The 12,317-nt window shown below is 38.5% G+C and overlaps 1 protein-coding gene across 15 annotated transcripts in view; it reads right to left on the bottom strand.

The window, feature by feature from the left end:
* The window catches only part of RBMS3 (RNA binding motif single stranded interacting protein 3), a 1,080,848-nt gene that overhangs the window by 79,731 nt on the left and 988,800 nt on the right, over window positions 1-12,317 (bottom strand). The gene's annotated exons all lie outside the window — the stretch shown is intronic.

The following is a 12,317-nucleotide window of genomic DNA, read 5'->3' as shown; positions in this document are numbered from 1 at the left end:
GAACTGTCTCAACATCAAATGCGCTTGCTTTTTAATGAAAAGGCTAAGCTCAAGCATGTATGATTTTTACATCCACCCGTGCCAGTTTGTGCTTGTGTAAATAGACAGCACTACTGACCTCCTTTTCCTCACATCTGTATGTGTCTAAAATATTTATCATTTACAATTCTAACACTGAATATAGAATGTTACAAGATACCATATGCATCTTCTTTCATTGTTCTAAATACAAACTTCTCTAACTGAAAAATATTAATACTATGGAGATTATCTAGTTTCTCTTGATACTGAATAAGAGTAACTTTTGGCTGATGCCTTTATCCATGATTTATATGGTTAACTATTGATCACCTCTATCCAATCTACTATCAGGAGAATAATGCTGGCTCAGATGAGTCTCTTGACTGGATCTCTTTGAAAGACAGATTAAGATCTAACATAAATGATATAAAAATTAGACCGACTATTTTCCATGTTTTTTCCTCCTAATCTTTGACCTACTTTCTATCTGTGCTTTTGAAACAAGACAGAATACTGAACTCTGTTAAATGCTGGTCAAATGCAAGGCTGCTAAAATATTAGTGGAAAAAACAGGTCAAGCTTTTCATAAGGTGTTAGGAAAGGCCTACTTCTAGAATATGCTTTTTGATTTATTATAACTGTTGGGAATGCAAAAAGTAACAGACATTTTTAAAAACTTCTGTTCGTATACAAAGTTGCACGTAGATAGTAGAGCAAAGGGCAAGCCCTTTCCTTTCTTCATCCTATTTACTCTACCTTAATTGACTAGCCTGGAGAACAGAACAATATATATTTTTTTTTAATTGAAAAGCTAGGGCTGGATAGAATCTTTGGGATTTCAAAGCTGTATTTTAAAGATGGTAATACAGATAGAAGCTCATGGTATGGCAACTCATTTAAACACCTAGTGGCAACAAAATGATGACGTATCTGAATGCTATTTTTTTTTCTGTAAACATTTTTCTCACTATGTGACGTTTCTCCCCCCATATAAGTGAACATTTTGAAGAACTAAAACGAGGACAGATTCACGTAGATGGCAGGATCTCAGTTCCCAAATTACCCACAAGCAAATGTTTCTTAGGACGTTTCCTCAGGATGATCAGTTCCTCATGGTAGGTATTATCCAAATCTAATTTCCTGACCGCATCTGTTAAAAGATCTCACTCATCCTTCCTTTAGGGGCTCCCCTTCGTTAATATGCAGGGAGGACAGAAATTGAGCCAAATAGATGGAAATGCTTGATTTTCAGAGCCAACATCATTTACAAGGACATGTGCACACGAGCTAGCATCAATCAGAAAAAATATATGTTATTTTATAGGTCTGTAGCTTATAAATACGCATCCTGTTCATTTTTGTTCTTTTGTTTTGGTGTATCCACGAACTGTCATTCATCGCTACGCTTCTTGAATTAAGAGACATAATAAGGTAAGCTTTTACTTAATTTTTCTTTTTCTTCCTGCTGCCTGAATTTCTTTAAACAAAACCACCTTACTTTTTCCTTAGAAAACAACAACACCACCAAAAATTCTGGCCCTTATTTCCGGTATTTGTTGTGCTAGACCAGCAGTAAACACTTTAAGAAGAACCTGCTCCTTCTTAAATCACTTAGGGATAAACTATAGAAAAACCTCAGAGCAAAGACAAAGTCCTAGAGCATTGTTTTTCAAGCAAGAAGTGGCATTTTTCACAACATTCTAATCCTTAGCAGGTGCAAGACTTCAATACTGTTCCCGAGCTTGAAACTTAGACTACCTTCTTAGAATTTTGCCCCTAGAAGTTCCAGCAGCTAAACTGCCACCAGCCCAGAAACCCCTCAATTGTCATCAGCTTGCTGTAGCTACATAAAGGATTGTTCATCATAAATCAGAGATAAAGAACAAATTGTGTTTGGCGGAAAAACTTCCTTCTCTGTGCCCTAGAGGCGACCTCATTCTCCAGTGGGGCAAGAGGTAGACTTTAGTCTTCGTTTGGGAGGCAGTATGCAAATGAGATATGTGAGCATATGACAGAGGAGTCAAAATCCACGCATGAAAAGAATAGAAGGACTGAACTGCCTGCATTTGGAATTAATTTAGGAAGGATTGTCTGGACTCCTCAGAATCCTTTCTCATCAAGTGTTTGGGGACTCATTTGATTACAGATGACACAGAGTGAGTGTTGCTTCTGTGGACAAACCAGAAACTGACAATCAAAGGGAAGAGTAGGAAGAGATTTCTCATAATTTGGAATTGTAAGTAGCAGCAGTAGGCATAAAGTGGAAAACAATTAAGGGGGACATTCCTTTCCTAACCAGGCCATTTATTGCAAATAAATGAACAATAAAATAAGGATTCTTGGGGAAGGACATGTATGAACATGCATTCTTGTTCATATTCAGTAAACATGTTCAATGAAGAAAGGATCCCTGCAAATTATTAAGAACATAGATTCCTTAACAGTTTCAAAAAGAAATTTACAATCAGTGGGTAAATCAGAAGTAGGAGACAGGAACCCCTTGGAGAGACTTTACTGGGGACAGACAACTTAGAGGGTTTGAAGTACAGGTTATCTGTAATCAAGACAGGTGTCTGTCAGCCGCTTTGCTCATCAGAGATTACAGAATCTCCTCTGTGTTGTGCAGGGCATTAAACAAAAGAAAACAAAACAAAACAAGGAAGAGAGAAAGAAAAAAGAACAAAAAACCCTTACGTTTCTTAAGGCAAAGCTAGTGCCCCCAACCGTAACTGTGCCTCATTGAATATACTGTCACATCCATTCTTATCCAATGCATTTAAGCCATAGATTGAAGAGGGTTTTGTGACAGATGTTGCCAACACATTAAGAGTAATTTCGTTTACTCCAAATGTATAGAATGTGCTATCTGACAGAGTTCACTTGGCAAATGGCAAAGCAAGAGGAAACAGATTTTTCATTTTAGCATCTCCGGATGTCTGGGTTTGTTCAATGTTTAAGCTGCAGAGAGAAATACTGTAACGTGCTATAATTCCACTAAAAAGCACAATGACCAAACAGCTGATGGGAATGTCTGGTCTACTGTAGCCAGTGTCTCTGCAAAAACAAAGCTGTTCACACTCAAGAGATGTGGGGCGGATCTGGTCGCCCTAGTTCTGAAATAAACAATTTCAGCAGTAATTCGGACAAAGTTCCCAAAGATCATTGATGTAGAGTAAACGTATCTGAACTGAGGCCAGAAAAGCATCCGTGTTGTGAACCTTCCGCCAATAGTTTAAGGAAATGTTAAGTCTCGGAGAGTTCATGAGTATTTGAATTTCTCAACTGAATTACAGGATCGGTGTGAAATCAGGGGAAACATGTGCAAGCTCTCCCCCCTCAAGAGCACACACAGTGGGCTATACTCAGGGCAGAACATAGAGGGCAAGGAGAAGAGTTACCTCTACGAATACACCTGTGAGTGTTAGTGTTGTAGACCAGTGCCACGTCAAGGGTGATCCGTGGCCTGGCAGCACGAGCAGACCGAGAATTGGAATTAGAATCTCTGAGCTTTCGGGTCTTGAAATCTGTGTTTCCATAAGCTTTCCAGTGGCTTCTGGTGTCCCCTGAAATTTGAGAAGTGTGCTCTTGCCTATAAACTGCTACTGTATAGGCCGAAGTCATAGATACAATGTCTTAGGTATAGACACGTGGTTTTATTTATACTGTTACCCGATTATTTGCTTGATACCAATGTTGCGATAGGGCATGATTATAGCCATAATAACATTATATCTTACTTAAAAATGCAAAAAGGTCAAGCCCCAATTTTTGATGAGCTGCAATGGGGCCACTGTCTGAATAATTCAAGTCTAATCCTGATGACCTGGCACGTCTCCATTTGACCCGTGTGGCTTACGCTGTAGCATATTTGAGAATTTACCCTATTTGGAACCTTAGTAAGCCTTGAGTTCGAAATCATAATAATGTAAAAGGTAAGAAAACTATTCGAATCATGTAAGTGACAAAAAAGAAAAGGAAAGAAAAGAAATACCACTCTCTTTTTTTCTCTTTCTCATGTCTAGAAGCCTTAGGTCGAACTGTTGGTGCTCCATTGCACACTCTTTTCCTATAGTGACTTGTGCAAAACCCTAAGGCTTTTTAATAGTAATCCTTCAACATGACTTTAAAAACCATGGTTTAAGGTCACTTATCTTCTTTCTCATCTGTATGTTTTCTGCTTCTCTGTCAGTTTCCAATATTTCTAGAATAAATATGCAGTCAATTCTATGTCCACCAACCCTATTTTAGTGCATGTAAAATGGAGTGCGGAGAATAATACGAGCCCACAAGGAAACTGGTTAGCAACAATAATTTCATAATATAAATAGCATGAAGGTATATCATTTAACTTGGGGCAAAAGCTACCCAACTGCAGTGTCCTGCAATGTTGGTGTGCCACATTCCTTTATTTATTTATTTTTTTAGTGTTTATTCATTTTTGAGAGAGACAGAGACAGGACACGAGTCGGGGAGGGGCAGAAAGAGAGGGAGACACAGAATCTGAAACAGGCTCCTAGCTGTCAGCACAGAGCCTGATGCGGGGCTTGAACTCACAAATGGTGAGACCATGACCTGAGCCGAAGTCGGATACTCAACTGAATGAGCCACCCAGGCACCCCAACATTCCTTATAGTATATGTACAGATGTTTAATATTTTCATCTGTTTATGTTGTCATGTTTTTCTTGTTATTGTTTCTTTTTATTATTTTCTTTCTTTCTTTCCTTCTTTCTTTCTTTCTTTCTTTCTTTCTTTCTTTCTTTCGGCAGGTGCTTGGCATGGTTTAAGAAAGGCTGCTGCATAAAGAAAACAAAAAGGGAGCAGGAAAGGCCTCCATCTTTAGAACACTCATTAATCCTCAACTATCTTGATAAATTTCAACTGGCTTGGAGGGAGCAGTCTGACTTTTCAAACAATTGTGTCTGAACCCCAAAAAGCTGTGGTGAAGCTGGTAGACAGGACTTCAACCGTGAAAGCATTTGCAAATGACCTCTGACAAATGTTGGAGGTATGCAAAAATGGCCAATAACCATGGTTAAGCCAAAAGCCATGCTGCCCCAGGACCCCATTTTAGCACTGAAGCGCTTCCTTTTTGTTATTATTCTCTTTTAATATTTTCCATCTAAGAGGGCAAGGGTCATGTTTATACACCTTTTATAATCCTTATAAATAAGAATTGCAAGCTCTAGGTACTCAAAACAGTTTTCATGTATTAATATTATATATCAGCACCACTCATTGTTCAGTTGAATTAAAAATAGCTAACATTTACTGATTTTTTAAATTTAGATTGGTCATATTAAAGGGCCTACATCACATCTGCCTGTTCACCACTATCTTATTGCTGTCTACAGTTTGAAGCATATGATGCCTGCTTCAGAAATAGTGGTTGGAAGAATGATATAAGAGCAGAACTCTAAATCAAAGCATACTTAAAACACTACCTTGAGATTTCTAATCAAAATGGAGCAATCCAAAGATTTGGAGGAAACCTGTTCTCACAAGGGGCAGCTCGGTTTTAAAATGATGGTCTGCCTCACCGATATGTGCGTTTGTTAATATCATCAACCACCATTTCCTTAAAGATGAGATCTGAAATTAACTTGTAAAAGGTTCTACCAATGTCACCATAGCATATTAATAGGAATTTTTAAAATAAAAAGTATCTGTGTATGTGAATATACCAGTGGCTCTCAACAGAGGGAAATTTTACATTGTCTGGAAGGAACATTTGGCAATGTTGGGAGATATTTTTGGTTGTCACCTTGGGGAAGGGTAGTATTGATACCTAGTGGGTAGAGAGGCCACTGAAGTCACATCCTACAACACGCAGGACAGCTCTCCACAGCAAAGGATTAGCCAGCTGGAAACATCTTTAGTGTTGAGATTTAGAAACCTTGGTGTAAATGTGTATGTATGTATGTATGTGAATGCTTTTACACACACACACACACACACACACACACACACACACACACACACACCATGCATACAAAATGAGGAAGTTGTGAAACTGCAGTAATTAGAAAAACAGTATTAATCCACTTTCTGCTTTCTACCGCTAACAGCAAACTTTAGATTTTATGCTGAGACTTTATTTATGATATAAACCAATTTCTGAAAGATCAGACATCTAAATCGATTGCCCAAATCCTATAATTCACCAATGAAAGGAGGCAAGACTATTATGTGACTTTCAATGGCTATATGAGTATTTCTGAGTTCAAATTTATGCTACTATTTATTTTGGAAATATGGCTGACAAGAGCTGAGTTTCTCTTTCCTAAGTTAGACCCAATTCAATTGGCATAATAGTTGGACTGCTTCCTAGAGATGTGTAGCTGTGGGCTAGAGGTATCATATTTGGAAGTAGGGCATTTTACATTGCTCTGTAGTCAATTTAAAAGAGTTGTGTACATAGGTTTTGTAATGAGAGATATCTATTAACTGTAAAAATGGATTTTTTTCTACTCTTAAATAGTCTTAATTTCATGTTGCTTTTTGATTCAGTTACCATTAATTGGAAGTGTTTTTTTTTAAATATGTAGTATTAAAAGACACCAAAAACCAAATTAGTTTTTTACAATTGAGTCCCCTTTAAAAGAATCCTAATTATATACCATGCCTATTCAACTGTGAATAATGGTTTCAATTATTGGTTAAGTACCTATTTATACAATAGTGTCATTCTGAATGAGAATATAAATATGTCACATTGAAGTATTTCTTACTGAAGCAGGTATATAGATAATTAGAATTCTCAACAATGCTTTACTGAATTCTTTAGAGTTTTATGCTTAAACTAAAGAAATTTGTTCAGCAGTGACTTTTGATGTTTTCAACAAGCTTCTTTAGAATTCTAATAGAGCAAGATGGCTTTTAAATATGCTACATTATTGAGAGAAAGTTGAAAATTTGAAGACTTTGGGCCCTGATGTCAAGTGGTTTTGTTGACTGTGAAATAGAACAATTAGTTCCTTCATCATTAAAGATTTACACCTGGCTAAAATTATAAAAGGAATTTCATAATGCAGGTGGGCTATCATATTCTTTTCCTTTCAGATGTCTTACTTAAAGAGATCATAGTTGCTGAGCCAATGGAAACGTTAAGTGTGCATAGAAGGATCCTGGGGTCTCTTAAGTGAGTTATGATTTCAGCAGCAATGGGTGAATTGGCATTCATCAACCTTCTATTCCAATCATGTAATCAGTGCGCGGCTCTCAGCTAGGGGGCATCTACCACATACAAACATGTGTGCCATACAAATCCATGATCACAGAGATGTGGTATAGACATGACAAAACCACACTATCTTTGTGGAAAAACTAATGGTACAATCTAAACCATTCGTCTTCACTATGAAGGGCTCCTGTGGTTATATGCCTTCCTCACACAGACATACAGGTCCAAAATTAGTTTCAAGAGACTTGAGGGGAAAAAATGGGGTGCCTGGGTGGCTCAGTTGGTTGAGCATCTGACTCTTGATTTTGGCTCAGGTCATCATTCCAGGGTCATGAGATTGAGTCCCAAGTTGGGCTCTGCACTTGAGCACAGAGCCTGCTTGGGATTCTCTCTCTCTCCCTCTGCCCCCTCCCCTGCTTGCTCTCTCTCTCTCTCAAATAAAAAAATAAATAAAATAAAGAGATGTGAGAAGAAAAAAATTAAAGACCACAAAGATATCATATTTACCAATAATATTATTAATTATAATATATTTCACCATCTTTACTACTTTTTAAGATACAAAGACCCCCCCCCCATATCTGCTCACCAAATATATTACACAGTAGAAAATTACATTAGACATATGGAGGACAGCTCTTAACCATTTTCCTATGTCAACAATGGTAACAACAACAACAAAAATGCATATCCCTTTAAAGATGAGCAGAACTGATTTTTTTGTTGTTGTTGTTGGTTGTTGTTCCACGGGTGATACGGGAGAAATCATGTCAAACCGCCTCTTCTACTAAAGTACAGCCTAGCTCACATTTTTATACCTGAGTTAGCATCTTGAAAAATACTATTTCACAGTAGGAATGTCACATGTGGAGGACACTGGTACTGCTAAGCCAATGTCGATTATAAGTTAACGTGTAACAGAAGGGAAGGAGGAAATAGGGCAATTCGGTGATGGAAACAAAATATTTCCCATTCCTCTTCTCCTCTACAGAAGCCATTTAGACTGAATGGACAATAGGGTCACCCATGCGAACGTGCCCCCCACTCTGTTTCCACATTATCTGAGCCCAAACGAAGGCTCATCTAGGTAGGTCCAGGACGTCCTTTTTGCCATAGTACATCCACTCTGTAAAGATCACATGGCTTCCAATTTACATTTCCTGTCTAGTTCCCCAAGACTATCCACATGAAGCCTCTCCCCTCCCCACACTGAAGTACTCATCTTCCTCTGACCCATCTTGCTTGCTCACCCTTGGGGTCTTTGCCCAAAGTCCTGGGCACTAACAGCAGCTTTGCATGCGTACTCTAAGATTCTTACCAAATGCTACATTCTAGGGAACATCTCTTGCGTCTGACCCAGGTTGTTGGCCATTTGTTCCTCTCTTCTTTCACAACTTTTGGCACATGCCTTGACCATGATCATACTTTATTTCTCCTCTGGATTCTTTTAACTGTGCCATTCATGATGTTTTCTGTATTTTCTAATGGTTCCAAAGCCTAGCACAGTGGAGATCATGAAACAGGTTGTAATGGTGCTGAATGACTAAATGAGCGAATGGCACTTATTTATTAGCCAAGGCTCCCACGTCTTTGAAGGGATGCAAAACAGTAACAGCTACTCCATGCTCAAATTGGACAAGAGGATTCCCAAAACAGAAGCACCATCTTGATTGGAAACTGGATGGTCCTTAAAAATCCACCCATCCACGCTTTCCTTTAAAATGTCTCTGTCTGACCACTGCCACCTTGATGTTCTTGTCATTGAGTATGAGAATTGCCAGGTTCTAAAAGCCACACACTACCCAGGGAAATTTAATGTTGGAGTTCACCACTTGATTTCCATCCTTTGGAAGAATTCTATGTACCTGATTCAATGCTAGAAAGTTTCTTTTATATATCACAGCCAAGGCACACAGCCACCAATGCAGTGTAAGCTCTTTTATTAGGGCTTTCCTGTGCCACAAACTGTTTTAAGAGTCATATATCTGCCCAAGATTCTTGTCAGACCTTGTGATGGGATAAGAGAAGAAATGCTTTATTCACTTGTACACCAATCACTTTGTATACCTCCACGTAGATTTTCAAATGCAGAGAGTTTAAGATGCCCGTCAGAAGCAGTATTCCAGGCCAGCCTTCTTCCAAATGATAAAGCAAATAGGGTTCCCAGCAGATGTCTGAATATTTATGGGCAGGATCTTTTGTCCTGGTAAAATGTTTATCTCGCTTTAACTAGCACTCAGGACCGGGAGCTGTCATAAAGCTTCTCATTAAAATCTTCTCCTTACTGACAAACAGGCCAAAAAAAAAAAAAAAAAAAAAAAAAAAAAAAAAAAACACACCAGTAAAAAAAAAAAAAAGCTGGTTGCAAATCATTGTCAAGGTCTTGTAGGATCCTATTGGTGAGTGGGCCTGGGAAATCATTTCTCAAACCACAGGAGTGATCAAGAGGAAAAGTTGCCTGTTATCTTACTTACGGCCATTGTTTATAGTGCAAATTGCCTAAAAATGTCACAAGGCACTTTGATTTTTGTCATTACTAGGAGAATAGCGATTCCTCGTCCTGCAATTTGCTACAAAATGTACTTTATGTTGTGGTCCCTCAGAGGACATTTCTGGGCTATTTGTTTTCTCCTTTAAGACATTTTTAGGAATTTGTCTGGTTAGAGCTGGCAACGCAACCAGACCTAAGGATATGAGTATAAAGTCATGACCCTATTAAAAACCTAATTTACTCCCTTTAAAGTACCCTTGCTATTAGAACTATTGTCACTGACATGTCTCCAAGGTGGTATATATCCTGTGATGGAATGTTTTGTAATATAATTCTGAAATAAAATATGACCTAGTGGAATGGCCATATCCTAAGGTAAAATTTACATATTAGCATCCAACCAAGATACATTCTCTGGTCTGCAAGATGTTAGTTAAAAACGTAAAGTTGTCCAGTAGACGAGATGAAAAACAGCTTTGTGTTTCTATTCTTCAGTGTCCTATTTCTTGTGGACTTTGTGCCAGAAACTTAGTTACGTCCTTTACTCCACTTAGATTTTATGGCCACTTCTCCTAAACAGTAATGCTATGTTAGTAATTTTGGATTTTTCTGTTGAATGACTTCTGCTAATTAACAGCACCTGCAAAATACTGGTCTTAAATTCTCTAGTATGTTCTTCCTCAAAGCATAGTCGGCGATCAGGTAGGATCATCTGGGAGTTTAATGCGGACTCTCAGGTCTGGCCCCACCCCCACTGAATCAGAATCTGAATTTCCATAAGATCCTTACGTGAGTCATATCCATGGTAAACTTTTGAGAAGCTTTGCTCGATTTTTTTTTTAATTTCTGTGAGAGATTTATATTTATGAAGAGATTTTTGGTTTGTTTCTTAATCAGTTTGTTAAATCCTTTGTCAGTGCACATTTGAGGGTCAAGTAGCTTCAAATAATGTTGGCAACATTAATACGCCTCCTTGTTATAACCACAGAACAGCCGGTAACATTTAGTTTCAGTTCCTCAATAGTCTCTACACGGCTTCTCCTTTTCTCCATAAAATCTCCCATACAAAAAAAATTTCCTTTCATTTCCTATGACATGTTTTCAAGGCAACCGTCACATTGAAATCTCTATTCTTTCCAAATAATATCTTCTGCTTCACCAATGAGTTTGGAATAATGGCTATTACAGTCAAGTGTTAAATGAGATGCTATAGGCCTTGTAAAGTATAAAGAGTCAACATCTAAATATTCACACATGCCATAAATATAAAGTGTTAATAAGGTATCAGAAATAAAATTCTAAAATACTGTTACTTGCCAGGCCCTGATGGAATTAACAAAAAATGCCAGTCAGTGTAAAATCAAAGTTTTTAAAATTAGTTAAAAACTAAAGTTTTTGAAAAATTTTATGATTACTTTTATTTTTGAGAGAGAGAGACAGCGTGTGAGCAGAGGAGGGACAGAGAGAGAGAGAGGGAGACACAGAATCTGAAGCAGGCTCCAGGCTCCGAGCTGTCAGCACAGAGCCCGACGCGGGGCTCGAACTCACGGACCGCGAGATCATGACCTGAGCCGAAGTCGGACGCTTAACCGACTGAGCCACCCAGGCGCCCCCAAAATAAAAGCTTTTAAAATCTCTTTGTTGTCTTGCCCCTCTTCCTGAATTCCTGAATCAAATTTCCAACAGCTCACTAAATCTAGAATCACAAGCATCTCAAAACAACCGTGACCCATCCTGAATATTTTCTCTTTTTCGATTCCCACAACATGTTCTTTCTCTTCCGTTTGATCCTTGAAAAAATAAAGAAAAGTCCAGGCCATCCTTGCCTTTTCCTCCCTCATCATGCATAACAAACCAGTAGTGAGTCTTGTCACTGCTCTATCATAAATATCTCTAAGTTTCTATTGCTTCCTTTCAAGTGCTACCGGCTGAGTCGAATGCTTCACCAGGTCTCATGAGGATTAATCCAATTACTTCCCGTGGTGTACCTCCCTCAGTCAGGGCATGCTGTAGACATTTATTTTTTAACATTCCCTCCACATGTTTGTAGTCTCCCACAAAGTGTATCCTGCTTTTTCAACCTAGAATTGGGGGAAAAACACCCTACATTTCTCATCTGTTACATATACATATGTGACTTCTACTAATTAGAAGCACCTGCAAAGACTTAGATTTGCAAGAGAAGGGGTGGGGGGGTGGGGGGCATGTGGCACCCATTTTGCTGGCCAGGTGGTACAGGGGTATCATGATTGCATGGGTCCCAGAAATGTTGGTCATTTTTCACCAGAGCAGAGCAGTGTGGTTTGCGGTTAACAGAGGTAGCAGCACCTGATTTCGTCATAGAACAGGAGCTCTAGAAGTTTATTGTCTGCTAATAGCATTTATTTGCTATCAGATCAGTCTATCGTCAGATTTCTCTTTCTATAGCATATTTGTGCGATAAAATATATGCTAATTTCATTGTTTGAAATTTATTTTCATTTTTATTTAATTTGAGAGAGAGAGAGAGAGAGAGAGAGAGAGAGAGAGAGAGAGCATGGACCAGCAAGGGAGGGGCAGAGAGAGAGAAAGAGAGAATCCCAAGCTGGTTCTGCATCATCTTTGCAGAGCCCCACACAGGGCT

This window comes from Prionailurus bengalensis, chromosome C2 (genome assembly GCF_016509475.1).
Source record: "Prionailurus bengalensis isolate Pbe53 chromosome C2, Fcat_Pben_1.1_paternal_pri, whole genome shotgun sequence".
Taxonomy (NCBI): Eukaryota; Metazoa; Chordata; class Mammalia; order Carnivora; family Felidae; genus Prionailurus; species Prionailurus bengalensis.
This window is presented reverse-complemented; position numbering and strand designations above follow the sequence as displayed.